Genomic DNA, 17558 nt, shown 5'->3' with positions numbered 1-17558 from the left:
CATTTAAAAAGACTTGGTATTTAGATAGTAGATAAAAATGGATCACATATCTGGATGTTCCCAAGTTTATCTTTCTAAAAAAGGTTGGTGATGAACTTTTTGAAGGTCTCAAGGCTCAGATTACTCAGAAAAAAGTAACCTTGTTTCCAGCTTTGCCTTTCAGAACTGCGGCCTCTATTCCCTGTTTTCTTTTCATGGCTCTGCATCTGGCCAGAAGACCATGGATACTGGAGACATTCAACTCTATGGGCAACCAGCCTCGCACGAGAAAGGGATCTATCTGTTGGAAATTTAATATACAGGGAAAACTGAAGGCCACTGGGGGCCGAACTTCTATATATATGAGATGGGGAGGCAGCAAGGCATTTGTGGGAGGCTGTTGCCTACAACAGAAGTGGATTGGCCTGTTTCCACGACACCCATGCAAAATTTATTGAAACTAATATGAGTCAGTGAATGGATTTCAGAGCATTTTTAAGAGAGATCTAAAGGCGCAGCAATACAACTGAGCGCAATGGACTGAAAAACTGAGGCGGTAGCGAACAACTGCCGCTGTGTAACATCAACAACCATTAGATTAAATGAAGGGATCAGAACACACCCACGCCGAGCAAACAATCAACTTTTACATTTTCATTAACTGACGGAAATTGTACTAACTATGATTCATGTTGACAATCATACAAAAACGCAGCGTTACAAATCCAATGTTGTAAAAGAAAGTACAAAAATATTTTGCTGTGTTAGGAATGTTTATTTTCTTACTAACCACCTTATTGTTTTCAAGCATGACACTGCCGGTATTGCCCTAGAGAAGCCACAGCAATTCCAGCAACGTGGCACAGAAGCTGGACGTCTCGCCAATACCCGAAGTAGAAAGTACACCAGCAGAATCTGTTGCCAGTCTTACCCTCGGAGTGCGGATTAACAGCCCTCTTACTATTTACTTGAAGTCTGACGCTTTAGCAGAACGTAACGCCTTTCGGGAAGCTCACGACGGGCTGAAGCGCCCGTCCCCACACCTGCCCGCCCCCGGGCTCTCCAGCCAGCCGTCCTTCTGCGCCGCGGTACCTTCGGGCCGTTTAGAACAGCCAGACCCGGCTCCCACACGGCGCGCTTTCTGTGACAAGGCGTGAACGCGTTTCTGCTTTCCTCAGCACGTTTAGCGCGGCAAAACTCACGCCAGAGGCCAAAGGACGCTTCGTACATTAATCGGGAGGTTTGCCCGCCTGAACTCTTTCCACCCAGGCGCCCCCGCCCGCCCAGCGCCCGCTCCCGGCGGCGCGGGGCTCCGGCCGCGGTGGAATCCGGCCCCCGCGCCCCCCCCCCCCGCCCCGGCCGCCGCCGCGGTGCGCTCTCGCCGTGCGGCGCGGCCGCCGGTCCGGCTGCGCGGCGGCCCCGCGGGCGCGGAAGCGGCGCCCAGCCCGCCATCAGCAGCGTTTGGGGTCTCTTTGTTCCCTCCCCTCCAGCGACCCCAAACTGCCGTCCCAACGCGCTGATTTCCTCCTGCCTCCCAAACCAGCTTCCTGCCCTGGCTGCTGCCACCGCTTCGCTTCGCTTCACCTCGCCCCGCCGCCGGTTCGCGGGCGGCCCGGGACGGCGGCAGCGGCGGCGGCGGCGGCGGCCCGCGGGCGGCCCCGATTGGCGCAGCCGGCGCACGTGGGGCCGCCCTCACGCCTCGGCGCTGGCAGCGCGGCTGCCGCCGCCGCGGGGCACGGCACAGAACGGCACGGCACCCCGCGCGGGTCCCCGCGCCGCTGCGCTGCGGTGAGGTGAGGAGCCGAGCCGAGCCGGCGGGGAGGTAGGTGTGGTGGGCGGCAGCCCCCGTGCTGCGGGTCGCGGTCGCCGTGGGGCGGGCTGTGCCCACCGGCTCCCTCGGTGGTGGAGCCGCACCCGCCCCGTTGGGGCTGCCGGCTGCCACGGCGCCCGCGGGAGGAGCGCTCTGAGGAAGTGGGGCAGCGAGTTAACGATTAACTCCACAGTGGCGTCCCCCGCCTCGACCCCGGCGCCGGGAGCGCCCTGGCCGCCCCCGGGGTGCCGGGCCGAGGCGGCCGGGTCTGCGCCCTCGAGGGGAGGCGGCCGTTCCCGGGCCGCGCGGCGGGGCGGGGGCGGCCGCTGCCGGAGCCCGCCGAGCTCCGCGGGCGCGGAGCGCCGTCCGCCGGGAGGCTGGGCTGAGGCGAGCGGTGCGTCTGGCAGCGCAGCCCTCCTTCCCCCGCCGTCGGAGCGGGGCGGCGGGGTGGGTGCCGGCCCTGCAGCCCTTCCCCCCCCCCCCCCCCCCGTAGCGGGAGGCTTTGCTCTGGCACTGGCCCCAAAGCCTGTGCGCTGGCGGGAGCCGCTGGTGCAGCCCGGCGGTGGTCGTTGCCCCGTCGTTCCTCCTGGGGAGGTTCTCGGGGTGGTGAGGAGCAGCGGAAAACGGGCCAGCAAATGTTAAGCGGATCTGGTGGTCTCCTTCCCACACAATGTTTTAGGAGTAACCTTGACGGTCTGGTGAAACGGCCACCGCTGCCTTCCCTGCCTTCTGTTTGAACTAGGTTTGCTAATGGAAAAGTAAAACTTACAACATCTGTCTTCTTTATCCTCTCGAGTTGCAGTGATGCTGCTGAAGTCTGAAGTTCAAACCGAGGAGTTTACGTTTTAGGAATTGCATCATTTTGCAAATCCCTCTATCTTTCTCTAAATATAAGCAGTCTTTTAGGATGTGTTCAGCTTGGCTGTTTTCCTTTTGTGAGTCAGAACTAGTGTTACTGTTTTTCATTGCTTGAACAGGCTCCACAGACCCATGACGCCTCTCTTAAGAGTTTTAAGAGTTGTTGCTCATGTGATGGGGATCATCTGGCATCCCTCTGTACTTAACGTTGCTGAGGCAGACAGGACCTTACCCTTTTCCATCCTGAAATGCTGAAACATGGCAATGCGGTAACGATTCTCTTTTGATTATGATATCCGATCAAAGCTGTGGCATCTAACTGTAGAGGAGGCCTCTGACCCGCAGTCTCTTTTTTAAGAGAGGAATAAGCTGAGGGCAGGGAAGTTGTACCTTGCTGGTGATGCGTTGAGTTAGCAAGTCACAGGTTTCTCTTCCACATCTGTAGTTTCCAAGCACCCTTTAACTCCTGAATTTTTCTGTAAGTGTAGTTAGCTATTTTAACGGGGCTTTAAAAACTCCAAACGTGGTGTTTTTTGAAGTAATGAATACAAAAGAAATACTTGTGGTAGTTTATGGGTGTGAACAATCATAACGGTGAGTTGGGATTTTTTTCCCCACCTTCTGTGAAATATAATTTTACAGTTTCTTGCCCCTGGGAAGAATGATCCCCTGTGGGGTTGACGGTAGTCTGCTTGATAAATTACTTGAAAAAGGTCTCTTTCACTGAAGTGATTTAGGGCCTTTCTGCCTGGGGGAATACGGTTATGGTGTAGTCATGCCACACTAATTTCCCTTGTCCATACTCTTCATTTTCTTTAAGAATATGCCTTAAAAGTTGGATGGCACCTTTAAAGATGCACTGAGATAAATCAATGAAAATAAAAAATACCATGACATTTCTGGAGTGGAGTGAAAGCACTGTTTTGGAAGTTAGCCCAGTCACCATTTTGTGATAGCTTCTCCAGGTGTAGGAATTTCCAGGTGGAAAAAGGTCTGTGAAGAATTGTGCAATGGAAAGTAAGGGGTGTTTTACCCCTGAGTGTTTGCTGTAGTGATGGAAGCTGCTGTTAACTTGCGTATGTTGATTTCGCATTTCCATTTCATTTATCTTCAAGTTTCTGAGTGTCCCTCTATATGTGGTCTGGATCTGAACATCTGAAGTCAGGGAAGTGTGATGATGACACAATGACGTGTGCTAAAGAAGGCCCAAAGAGAAATATTCTGTGTTTTTTCTTCTAGGTCTATATTCAGATCACCTCACTTTTGTGCGCATGTGGGATGTTTAGATGGAGAGGATAATATAAAAATAAGCTATTTATAAAATCCTCAGTATGAAGGATTTGGGGTTTTTTTTCCCCGCCTAGTTGAATATTTTTTCATTATGCTATTCCAGGCTACTGTTACTGGAAGTTCACTTCTTAAATAAGATGAATTAATCAGTAGATACTTCTTGTGTTTGTACTGTTGTTAGTAGATTAAAGTGCACATTTTGGAGAACTTAAAAATACCTTTTTAAAAAAAAAAATGCAGTTTTTAAAACGTATGGGATAAGATAACTTCTGTTTTATTATGAATAAAATCTGTGAAATGCTGACTCTGGAAAATAGTAGCTGTTGGTCTGTTTTGGGGGGAGGTATGCTGTCTAAATGATAGTGCATTTGTTCTTTCTCTTTTCTTCCTTTGTAACTTAATGTTCCTTTCCAGTGTACAGCTGGTAAGTTAACATTGCCAAGGTTGTACAAAGTGTTTTAATCACAGTTTTGGAAGCCTGTGTTTGGATAATGTGATGGTAAGGCAAATTGTTTCCTCCTGTTTTTAACCAAACAGGAATGCTATAGCTAATGTGTGTACAGAAGCAAATCAAGTCCTTCACGAGAACACTCAATTTGCTTAGTCCTTGATTGGCAGTCTCTAGTGATGTTGGGGATTTGAAAAATGGATGAACTAAAAAGCCTTGGCATTAATTTGTATTGTAGCCAGATATGCCAGTGAATTCATTAATACACTTTTGCATATGACTGCAGCAGGCAGTGCTGTGTTAACTGTATAGAAGCATGTTTAAATTTAGGCTGTTGGTTCGACTGTTGTTCAGAGTCAGGACGCACACACTAGCGTAAATCTAGTATCAGTGCTAATAAACATCACCTGTTGCTTCTTGTGTAGCATTCCTTGGTTATACCAATCTTTAATAGGGAACAGCGAAACCTGTTTTTTATGTATCCCAGAGAAATTTCTCAAAGTTGGAGAAAAGGAGAGCAAAATAGTAACAATTCAAACCAAGAAATATGTTAACAAGAGAAGGGACTATTGGTTTTCCTGCCCAAATGATGTCATTGAACATTTAGACTGTGATGTGAAGGGGGGAACTCTGGTTTTAGGGGGGTGGGGGGAAGGACATTGCCTCTTACTGCCTTTTTTTTTTTTTCTCCCCTCCTCTGAGTAAGCTGCTATCACAGAAATGAATGATGGTTTCTCAGGAAGCAAATGCATTTCTGAGGCTATATATAGCAGAAATAAAGTCGTGAAATGTACTCGCTGGGTAATTGAGGGGACAAAAGAGACCAGACCATTTTACAAAATCATTGTATTCAAACTCTTTCAAAACTGCCAGTACCTTCCCTCCATCCCGAAAAATCTTTTTCTGGTAGTCCCTTTTCTTTCTCCAGTATGCATTTGCTGGAGGCCCACCTGACTTTTTGGCATGTGTTGTTCGTTGTGACACTCTGGAGCTCATAGTTGAACATTAAGGTGCATTTTTTTCCATCTTAAGCTTAGGCAGACATCCTCTGCACCTGAGGTCTTCGACACAGACAATGCTGTGGGGCTGCTTTGTCATAAGTATAAAAGATACTAATTCCTTTGCAAATGGGATTGTATGACTGTAGGTTAGCTCAATAATATCATGTGTTCCTTCTTTCCCTTTCATAATTTTTCTTTGGTAGATAGTGTTGGAAAAGGATTCCTGGCTGTGCTGGAGTGCTGCAGGTCTGGGAGCAGTTTGGACTGTAATGTTCCTGGAAGGGTGGGCTCTCTGCTTTACAAGATAGCACTTATATTGGATTTCTGATGCTTGGAAGACCTAGGTTTATATATGTATGTGTTTAATGTTGTGAGCTTCTGACTTTTAGTGTAGATTACAGTTAGTGCAATGACAGTAGCCCCAAAGGAAAAAATCTAGACATTTCTGATCTGTAACATTTTGATTTCCTTAATAAAACAGGAGCATTTATGAGCGTTTAAGATTCCTCAGTGGTGCAGAATTCTTACCAATGGTTATGAACATGAGTTATTAAAACTTTTACTGTCATGAGCTGATACGGATTAAAGTCCAGCGCTAAAAGCTGAACTTTTTCTTTCTTGCCCTTTAAACTTTGTTCTAGTCTTGCTGTAGACAGGAGAGCAGTGCCAGCTCCAAGAGCCTTTTTTTGGGGTGGTGGGGTTTTTTTTTGTTTTGTTTTGTTTTACTTCCCTGCCTTGACTATCTTGTGTGGTAAACTTCAGATGCTTTCCCTTCATTATCTTTTCTTAGAGATTGCATGTGATTTTTATCTGTGAAGTTTCCAAGTAGCATAAAACTCATGTGGTGTAATTATAGCCAGATGTGTTAATAATGCGGGAAACCACCAAATTATATGTATCTGTATGAAACACTTCAGATGAAGAGACTTTGCAAAACAGCTTTCTGGGTAGGTTCAGTTTGTCTTGTCTCTGCATGAACTAGTTGAGTTAAACCTGTATCAGTAATAAATAATAAACTTGTTTTGAATTAGGTTGCAGTATAAGAAGTTGACCTACTCCAGTTAAACTGAACCAAAATAAACCTGGTTAAATCATGAATAAAGTTGTGCTGCTGTGGAAGCAATTCCTTTTGCTTGAAGCATCTCCATAGGGTAAAATTGGAAATGTAACTTTTATAAAATTTGTGCTTGCCCACAATTCATCTGCAAAAAAGAGCTTATAAATACTTAAAATTTCTTCTTGGTAGCTGTGCTGGCCAACAAGTTTGTTGTTTATACCTTTTGGGTGTGGGTCTCCTTTTCATAGGCAATTCTGTGCTATGCATGCAGGTTGTTTTAGAAAACACTCTTGTATCTTACAATTACTGGTTCACAGAACCAAACCATTAATTCTCTAAGTTTGCCTACAATTTTTTTCAGCATTGTTGAAGTGCAAAATTGGAAAGTGTTTAAATTCTACCTTTCCACTTGCTAGTGTATTTTGGAGGAGGGGAAGAACAAACACTTGGCCATATGCAATCCACACTTGGAAACTCCCTCTTGGTAATTAATAGAAGTTCTAGGATGTTCATAAGCTTGCTCTTGAATTGTTTGCCTTTGTGGGCCATTATCTGAGCATAACAACTGTCTCTCTTCATTGAAAGAGACACAATGTTCAGGTCATCCTCTTTGATCATATTCTTTCTTTCTATATATGATTAATTATTGACAGATGAGTATTACTCAGAGTGAGTTCCTGTTCATTTATTTTCTTGAGCTTGTATGGCAGGTTCCTGACACTGTAATAAAAAGTGTCCGAATGTTCTGATGTGCCCAGAGGTTAGTGACAAGTCTGTTAGCACCTTTGTGACTTCAATAATATAAACATTCCAGTTAGTTTTGTGGGGTGGGAGTTTGTCCACTGTAGATTAACAGTCAACTCTACCCTCTAACTGCACATGCTTTGTTATTCTGTAGGACTCCGTATTGGGGCCTTAGTCTTTCAGGCAGCATGCACTGGAGAAGGGATTGATGCTCAGAGGATATGTGCTCCACTTGTGCCTGGCAATGCAAAGGGACTTCTTACTGGCTTCCTGGTGGCCATCAGTTCCTTGCTGATAGGCAGCCACTGCAGATGGGCTCTGCACCTGTGGCCTTTGCCACTTTTCTTAACTGAATGCATGTTACGAGAGACAAAAAAAGTGCCTGATGTCTTTGTACTGTGAAAGACCAACAGAATAACTTGTATTCAGCTGCCCTTAGTCTCTTAAGGACAAATTTAAAGGAAGGTGTTGAAACTCAGAATTTACAACTTAGTTTTGTCATTTTAAAATCTATATGTACACCAAAGTGATTGCCTGAACAAAGCAATCTGACTTTAAAATACAAAACCCGAGAAGATCACAGAATCACAGAACAGCTGAGCTTGGATGGAATCTCTGGAGGTCCCTTTTTTCAGTTCTGTCACACCTTCTCTTTAGGAGAAAAGCTATGTTAAGATTAGCTTTTTTGTTTGTTTTGGGAGATGTAGAAAGGAAATTGCTGCTTGTAAATGTAGATGTTCACTAGTTGAGAGGGAGTATCAAACATAGCAGGCTTTGTTTTGTTCTTTGCCCTTTGTTTTGTAAGCAGACAGCTGAGTGAGGTCAGGCATTCACAGGTGGAATGGAGTTCTTGGTTACTAGACCTGAAATTTTCCTAACGGATGTTTTTCTGAGCCATCTTAAATTGTCCCCAAACTATTTATTTTTGTCTTGATCAGTACAGAAGTTCAGTTTCAGTATAAACACACTTTCAGTATGTTGTTTGGGGAAGGATTATTCTTGGCTGGTTTTAGTAAAACTCCAGCTTGACAGAATTGAAATCATGTGACAATTGTTCATTTAAATTTTGAAAACATCGGTTTTACTGTAGCTTGTATGCATTTGCAGCTGTTCAGAAGTGACTGTCAGAGGAGCAAAGAATGGTTCAACAGCATGTGAAGTGCTGGATACTTCCCACATTGCTGGTAATGTAGTATGTTCTGTATTTGAAAAATGTAACCAAGACTGAATATTTACATGTTTTTAATAATTTTTCTGGATGACAAACTAGTTTGGCTGTGTTACAGTAGCAGACTGAGGTTGCTTTAAGGTAGGGTATTCAGATCACTTTCAGTTTACCAGGGCCTGAAATACGCATACAGAAATTCATGATTGAAGTGTGGTTTTTGAAGTTTCTGACTTAAATTAACTCCTACAGAAGTTAAAGAAAAGTCTGTAGTTGACTTCATTGGGACTTGAACAGAGCAGCTAGGCATGCTTTGTCCCGCGGAGTTGCTTTACTTTTCTACCTCCTATGTATTTAGGTAGGTTTCAGACATTCCTTTATTATGTAACTATGGGACTAGGTGACGTATGTTTCTCAGATGCTAAGACTATAGTTACAGTATATAGTCTATTCTTGAAATACCCAAATCTAAGATTAAGGATTTTTCTTATGGTGATTGGTTGTATCTTACAAAGCTGTTAATTAACCTGCAGTTAGACACAAATTGCATTTGTGGTTCAGTCTGGGCTTAAAACTAGAGTCTTTTATGGCAGGCCTTGCCTTGACTCTTGTGAGCTGACGCAGTCTACTTCAGGCACCTGGTTGTCCCCTGACCTGAGGTGTCCACATTTCCTGTCAGTCAGTGGAAAGAGTTTGAAGCCCTGAGGGCATGAATCAGAGCATTGTAGTGTTTCACAAAATAGTAATGGTATTACTTCAGTAAGCAGTATTAAAAAGCATGAACAGAAATAGCTTTTATGTGAGTTGGGAATAAGGCAATACAATTTTGTGACTGTACCACGTTAGGTGATTCTAGCTATGTCTGTTGGGTTATGTCCCATTTACACATCTTGGCACACCACCGTCCCTGCATGACCCAACTTACCAAGGTAGTACGGAATTGTGGAAGGTTCTTGTCCTCAGCCCAGGGGATCGGTTGCATCGGTGTGGCTCTTGAGAAAGCTTTGTGAAGGTAAGAGAATTCATTGATCTGTGCAATTTCTCAGGACGAAGTTGGGACCTGTAACTTACTTTTAATGCCTTAATGGGATCTCAAATATGACATTTAACATCTTAAAATAAAACCCGGGTGTCTGAGATGATATTTTAACTCAAAGCCCTTATTTAACGGAAGATTAATATGCCAGCCCTTAAAGAGTTAAGAATCCAAAATGCCTTTACCTTGATTAAGGAATCTAGTAGATGTGAGCTATGTATAGGACACCTTCAGATCCACAGACGAATTACATAAAAGACGACCAGTTTCAGGTTCTGGTCAGTTGCTAGACAATGTTTCATTTCAGGGGACAAGAAGTGTGCAGTTAAAATATTTTAGACTGGTAGCTTTTATATTTTTTTTTCTTTAGAAATCATGTGTCTTAACCTCCTAAAAAGAAAACTTGAAAGATAATGTCTGTCAGCTAAGTGTCTTGATTCTGTTTACTTTTTTCCATAAAAGAAAAAATGTGTCTGTATGTGTATACATATTTTATATATAATATGTATACACACACATACATATTGGACTTAGTCATGTCAAATAAAACTGCTTTTTTTTTGTGGTTATTGTGAAAGAGACAATGCCATGTTTTGGTGTGGGAGAATAAGTGCCTATGATGGACCTTGTAAACTCCTTTTTCATGGTTCCAGATGCCTGCGGATCCAATCCTACTTCTAGGTGCTTGTGTATAAATCTTCTAATTCATTCTTCTTATAGAAATGACTGCTTATGCATGAGAGTTTGCAGGTCTGGGCTGAGGTAAGGCTTGATCCTGTTGTCCTTAGAGTGCAGTAACAGTGCTTCTGCATTGCTCTTAGGGGGGTGGTAAGAACATGTTTGCAACTCTGCTTCCTCTTCCCTGCCACTAGTTTATTGTTTTTCTGGATGTTTGGGTAAATAAAACTGGGAATTCTCCAGTAGTATCGGACAGTTGTTTATTTCATACTTGTCCCCTATGGAAGCTTGTGAAGCAGTATATAGTCAAGATGCTGAAATAGCTTGTGATTAGGTGCTTGTTTCAAACAGTAATAGCTGATGTCTTCGAATTACTTATCTGAAACCTTGGAGTTACTTTAAATATTGGCTCATTTTTGTTTGTGAAAGTAGTCTTGTTATTCATTCAAAAGCTAACTGTGTATGGTTTGGTATTTGTTCTTCGTATTCCATTTAGTTACCGGGAAAAGTGCAGGAATGAGTTGTCTTTGCTGGTAACCCAGGTACCGCTTTGATGGCTAAGTGAAGCTTCCTTACAGCCCCCTCTCAGAGAAGTGATGGGGCTGAGGACCGCAGCTGTGCAACCCTGAAGCACGGACCTGGTGTTCAGCAGCACCTAGCACCTGAGGCCCCACAAATGCTTATCAGATGCTGAGCTCTCCCGTACATCTGTGAGCTGGGTGTGGTGAACCCTCACTTGCTGCTGAAGTAAATGGCCTGAAGTGAATTGTTGAAGGTCATGTTATACTTCAGTGGTAAAACTGTGATAATAATGCATCTTTCTATTTTTATAGATTGCCAGTGTGTCAGACTTTATTTTTAAGTTTTAAGCAATTCCGTAAAAGACTTGAAATCAACTCAGTATGCATTTGAAGTCCCTTGGTATTTGAATTTGTGGGTTTATGTCATGGATAATCTTGCCCAATTGGTAACACAAACTTCTTCTCCTTTCTAGTTTATAACAAACCAGTTACTTAGGTTTTTAGAGTAAAATAGGCAATGATGTCTATGAACTATTACATTTTCTGCCTCTTTCTTTGTGCATCAGTTGTGTCTTGCTCTGTAGTCTGACATAGTTTGTGCATGTACCCTGTCTCTGCACCAGAAGGAAATGAAATTTCACAGGTGGAGCAGTAAAAGCCACCCATGGGAAGGTGTAGTGTCTGGGTGTTTTGTAGGGACCCGGTTTGGTAGCCAGAGTTACAGGAGTGCATTTGCTCACTTCCTGCTGGTGACAAAGCAGTAAATCCAGGGTTAGTTTTCTGTATATTGTCTCCACCGTGTGGATTTATTTCATGTTCTTACAACATAGGCTTGTCTGAACTTTACGACGTGCCCAGCTTTGATGTAAGCGCTCATGTTCATTTTTGCCTTATCGTTTCAACATCCCCTACCTTCCAAAAGGGTGGTATGAGAGAGAGGTGACATTTTATGTCTATTATGGCTTTGAAAGGGAACCTTGTTCTTCTGAAAGGGGGGTAAATACATAATTTTGCTGGCAGTAGGAGAAAAATCCTTTGTATTTCATTCAGTGAGCTGCTCTGGGGAGGGGGGTAGTAGGGATCAGAAAAGTGGAACCCAAACTATGACATAATGTATTATAATAAGCTATTCTGAATAAACTCTTCTGAAAATGGGAAAGAGATACTATAGGACTTCCAGAAAGTGCAGCAGTCCCCCTATAAACATGTCTGAGACAAGAGGAAGTGAGACTTCAGTACCAGTGAAACAGAGGTGCAATGAGTAGCCTTCTTAAAATTGAGGTGTGGAAGCTGTTGGAGCTGTTCATCTGATTAATGAACCAGTAGCACTGGTTCAGCTGTCCTCCTTGGATAAGGATTATTCCCATGACCTGGTCTCAGCTGTGTGTTACTCTGTCTAATCTCACTCCATTTTCTGCCTTTGTAATTTTGTCTGTTCTTTCAGCATTTCTCATAATTTCTCATCTTGCTGTCCTTTGTATGTGTCTTTAATCATCAGGTTGCTCTCTTTCAAACCTTATTTAGCAGTCCCCTGGGATTTCTTAAGGGACTTAATAGGTGTATATTTCCTGTCATGCCTCACCTTAAACATTAACTTCTGCACTTTTGGACAAAAAATTTTGACTAGAGATTGATTTCCTCCATTGACAGGTTAGTTCTCCCCTTTCCTCATTTTCTTGTTTCCTTATCTAAATAATCAGACTTTTCCAGCTTAATTCGAAAACAAGGTATCTTCTGGGGAGAGTAAGATGTGACATTTCCTTTCTAGCTTCCATTTCTCTCTACTTTCCATTTTTCTTCCCTTTCACAAAGTTTCTTCTATCGTTCTTGTGAGAGTTGCGTACTTTAAATGAAACAATGAAGTTACTGATGATAAGGGATAAAAGGTAAGTGTTCTGTAAATGCCACTGTGGTATGTTCTGGGACTTTCTGGATGACGTTATTACACTCTGACAGGATGTGAAATATTTCACACACACTGAGTAAATAATAACTGTTAGGAATAAATGCTTATAAATTAGCAGAGCTGGATAACTTGTTCCAGAAAATCCTAAAACAAAAAGCTGGAAAAAGTGTGCATAGAATAAGGGGTTGAGTGGAGGGAGGAGGGCCCTGGAATTATATTAGATGGGTAACTAAATGTTTGCTCTTTATGGTATAGTGGAGCAAAAGAAGCCAATGCCACACCAGTGCTGAATGGTCACCAAAAATAAGAAAAAGACAAATTTGAGGTGGTGGGTGGTTGTTTGCTTCAGAGTAGGGTGCTGTCAAGTCTAATATATATATTTTAATACTGTGCAGAGTATTCTGTATGTAATAAAGCTTCAGACTGGAGCAATGTACATTCAAAGGCAAGAGAAACAGATCTGTTAGTTATCTTTTACTCTTTCATTGAAATGAGTAATTGATTTCAGCATAGGTTTATCTGTATAATAAGGTACAGGACATTGAAGGGCTACTTCTTCTGGTTAGTGTTTTTCCTTGTTCTAAAAAGTCTGAGCATTTTAAATACTGGTAATACCTCCATCATACTTCTGAATTTTCTGTTGAGCTGATTTAAAATTATTTTTTAAGGGTTAACTTCAGTATATATAATTTGTAAATTAATTAGACATTTATCTGTATCTAAGACCTCTGCTTTTTAAGAGATGAACTTGTATCTTTGCATATCCATAATGTGTATTTTTTTGTTTGATATTGTCGTGGTTTAACCCCAGCCAGCAACTAAACACCACGCAGCCGCTCACTCACTCCCCCCCACCCAGTGGGATGGGGGAGAAAATCGGGAAAAGAAGCAAAACCCGTGGGTTGAGATAAGAACGGTTTAATAGAACAGAAAGGAAGAAACTAATAATGATAATGATAACACTAATAAAATGACAACAGCAATAATGAAAGGATTGGAATGTACAAATGATACGCAGTGCAATTGCTCACCACCCGCCGACCGACACCCAGCCAGTCCCCTGAGCGGCGAATCCCCGCCCCCCACTTCCCCGTTTCTGTACTGGATGGGACGTCACATGGTATGGAATACACCGTTGGCCAGTTTGGGTCAGGTGCCCTGGCTGTGTCCTGTGCCAACTTCTTGTGCCCCTCCAGCTTTCTCACTGGCTGGGCATGAGAAGCTGAAAAATCCTTGACATTAGTCTAAACACTACTGAGCAACAACTGAAAACATCAGTGTTATCAACATTCTTCGCTCTGAACTCAAAACATAGCACTGTACCAGCTACTAGGAAGACAGTTAACTCTATCCCAGCTGAAACCAGGACAGATATTAGTTTGGAAAGTGGAACTTAAATCAAATATGAATTGTCTTAACTTCAGGTATCTGTAAAAATCTGCTCTTATATAGAATATGAAGATGAATAAAACCAATGGTCTGTTTGCAGAGCTTCATTTTATTACCAGTATACAGAAGACCTTAGAATGGAAGTGATGTGAGCAGTATTATGTTTTGGATTGATAATATGAATCCTGATAAATGATTTATTGATTAGTCTGCTGTATTGATAGAATGCATACTTTTTGTGTGTATCTTTGGACTGAACGGACAGCTGAGGCAAAAAAGCATTTCTTGGAAGACTTTTGGAAAGTTTATTAGCAGTAGATCCTTGCTTGATTCCAGATGGAAATGTTTCAATTCTCTTTGGGGTTCCTAGGAAATTGTTCTTTCCTACAGTAAGCAAATAGTCTCTCTCAAGTATATAAATGATGTTAGAATTGTCAAGCTGAGTGAGCAACTAAAAATAATGAGTTGCAAAGAATTCAAAGTATGCATCTGGCTATTAGGGCTATACCCACACTTTTCTGATATCATCCTTATTTGAAAAACTTCTCTTGCTTTCTTCACTTGCTGTGCAGATGGCCATACAAAAGATTGCTCTTTGAAGAAAGAATGAAACGTCACTAGGCATAGTAGCTAAAAGCACAGAATGCACTTAACTCTGTCCTTCTCAATCTCAAAATCTCTCTCTCATGTGGATTTAGAAGCAGCTCTCATAGCGATTTATCTTTTGACAAATTGTTATCCTTGTAAAAATGAAATGAAAGCCTTTTAAGAAGTTATGAGAACAGTATTTGTAACATGCTGTGTGCCTACAGTCATGGCTCTTGCATTATAGATGCTGATTTTTCCAGGGTTGCTTGTCTCTTCTTGCAGTACTTCCTGTATGGAATTTTCTTTGAGACAGAAGGTTCTCAAATAGTAATAGACCCTGTAGCCCTTAAGACATGTGTACTTTGCAAATGAAACGCTTGTTTCTTTCTTCAGGCAAATGGAGTAACATGGGTTTCTGGATTTTTTTTGAAGGAAAAAAAAAAATCCTAAGCTTTTTTTTTCCTCCCAGAATGCTCTGGGGAGAATTAACTTTGAAAATTTAGTTGACTCCTGTTTTTCTTCTTTGAAACCTTTCTAACATATAAACAGGAATAATAAAGATTTTTAAGTACTGCAGTCCTGATAGAATCCCACTTTTTAAAAAGCATTTGGTGCTATTGGAATCTTGATGAAAACATCTGAACTTGTGGAAAGCTAGGTTCAGCTACTGTAGTGGAGAATGACCAGAAGAAAGCATATGTAGATATGTGCGTGTACCCACTGTCATGAGACCCTTTTAAGGATGACGTTTAGTGGCTCTCTTTTTTGAAACTTCTTTGCCTATCTGTATGTGTTGTGATTCATTGGTGGCCTCACTCTACCTGTTATGCTGGATGTAGTCTGTTTATATTTTGGCTCAGCATCACTCCTTGAATACATCCTGTACATCTGCATTGCACATAAACATCCTATTAAAAGAAAAAAAAATTAATATCTCTCATATCTGCCAAGGCTTGAATTCAAACCTTTGAGTTTATGGGATTTTTTTGCTGTGGCTTGGGAATCAGTTGTGAAATTGCAGTGAGGAATGTGGGTCCTGCCTTGACCTGAGGTGTTGATGAAGATGGAAGAATTCTGTAAGCTAGGTGGTTTGTTTTAAAGACTAAAACTTGCCATATTCAAATCGCAGAAAGTTAGTGCTGTGGTGGAACATAATGACCGATCCTTAGCAGAGTAGGGATGAAAATGTTATTTGCAAAGCAAAATATGTGCAAAATCAAATGGATCTACCTTATTATCTTCGTGGGTTATGGATAATTTTTTGTTTGGTTGGATTTCTTTGCTTTTTTTTTAATACTGTGTGTAATATTTTATGTTAGTGATAACATCTATGATAAAATGCATGGCTAAATCCTTCTTGCATAATGGGAGAGCTACTGGAAGAGCTGTTAAATATGAAGAATTATCTGTAAGGCTGTAACTACCTGTCCTGAAGATCTCTCTCTCGGATTTCTCCGGTTATTGAACATAATGAGCACAGAACATCATTAACTTTAAAGATACTTATGTGTAGAACAGGATCCTGGCTCTCCATTGAATGTATGACAGTTAGGGATTTTCTTCCTCTTGGAGGAAGAAATTTCTCCTTTCTTGTGGTCTGTCCTGTCCTTGTTGCACACTTGTCTTCATATGAAAATTAATAGGACTTCCCTTCCTTTCCTTCTTTCCTCCTCAATTTTCCTTCTCCTTATCCTGGCATCATGTACTTGGATTGCCTTTCTTTTGTTTTATCTCCTGTTCCCTCCCTTCACCAAATTTCCCTTGGGTACAAGTGGTTAAAAAGACTGTAGTTGCAGCAGGATGCCTCCTCAGGTTACAGCATGATTAGTGTGAAAATTTAATATTAAAAGGAGAAGACTTTAAAGAAAGAAAAAAGTGTTAAGCTACCAGCGAAAATGTACAAAACTTTGATGTTTGACAAGGTGTAGAATGGCATGCACATTGCAGTGAAGAGTACTGATCACAAAAGAATATTAATAACAGTACTCTGAATAAGATTTTAACAATTCTAGGACAAGATTCTAGTTGATGAAAATCTGTTTAAAAATATTTTCATTTTGACTTCAGCATACATTCTCGCAGCTCTCTGCACTTCCCACTGTATTGTAACAGGGCTGAAAAACCCCTAGTTAAACCATTTTTCTTTCCTTTCAGAAATGAACAGAGGAGAGAATTGTGTTTCTGGTGAAGACAGCTCTAGAGCTGTGTATGAGGAAATACTAGATCTGAATTGTTCTTATTGCAGTTGTGAGAAGGCATCAGAGCAGTAAAAAATTCTATTGTGTAGCAGCAAAGACAACTAAAGGACGGTAAACGCTTGGGTTTGATCTTGAATCTGATTTACATAGTTTATTTAACAAGGCTACCTGCTTTTAGAGTAGAAGAGCAGGAACTTGTGGCAATTATAAGGCGAGTAGCAATTTGAGTTTCCATGTATGCCTTCCTCAGGTGTTTGTACTTTGGGCTTACTGGGTGTCAAGTACCTTGAAGCAGTTAACGTACTTGCAAAACTAGAAGGAATACCGCATATGTTTGAATGCTCAGCAAACATTTTTCCTTTATTTTAGGCAAGCTCACAGGTATCAGAGTAAACTTATAAGGCACCAAATGTGCTGGTACACTGAAAGCACGTCTACTCAGTGTGAACACAGCTGTACGAGCTGGCTTCTTCACTACTGGGAAATAAGATCCTGAGAAGGGTGAGTCCTCCTAAGAGAAGGTGGAGAAAACCTGGTGGTGTTTGAAGGACCTAGTCCTTTCTCTCTGCATGTGAAACATAGCTAGCATTGTCTTTGCAGTACAAGTGATGAGAGAATTGGGCAACTTTTCTGTGAGAGCTTCAGAGTCCATGCTGACTGGGTTTTAGAGCACTGTATGAAAAAATCCTATAATCTGCTGGCAGACTACTGGTATAGCCAGGAAGTATGGCTGAAGTCTACTCTTAATCTGTTTGGGGTGTCGACAAGTACGAGAATTGGAAAAAAAAAAAAAAAAATTACGTGGACTTGAAGAGAAGATGAAATTCATCTGATGTTATCATCACTGAGGGCAGCAGTATTAGCCAGAACAGCCTGTTGATTTCAAGTAA

At 42.0% G+C, this 17558-nt stretch overlaps 1 protein-coding gene across 3 annotated transcripts in view; it reads left to right on the top strand.

Annotated features, from left to right (window-relative positions):
* The first annotated feature begins 1737 nt into the window (after positions 1 to 1737).
* STXBP6 (syntaxin binding protein 6) overlaps positions 1738 to 17558 on the top strand; it is a 119983-nt gene continuing 104162 nt past the window's right edge. The window contains exon 1 of one of the 3 annotated variants that reach the window (XM_052782515.1): positions 1738 to 1801. The gene's annotated coding sequence lies outside the window, so the exon portion shown is untranslated. The remainder of the gene's footprint in view (positions 1802 to 17558) is intronic. The other 2 variants (XR_008234481.1, XM_052782514.1) reach the window with 2 other exon arrangements.

This window comes from Harpia harpyja, chromosome 3, assembly GCF_026419915.1.
Source record: "Harpia harpyja isolate bHarHar1 chromosome 3, bHarHar1 primary haplotype, whole genome shotgun sequence".
Taxonomy (NCBI): Eukaryota; Metazoa; Chordata; class Aves; order Accipitriformes; family Accipitridae; genus Harpia; species Harpia harpyja.
This window is presented reverse-complemented; position numbering and strand designations above follow the sequence as displayed.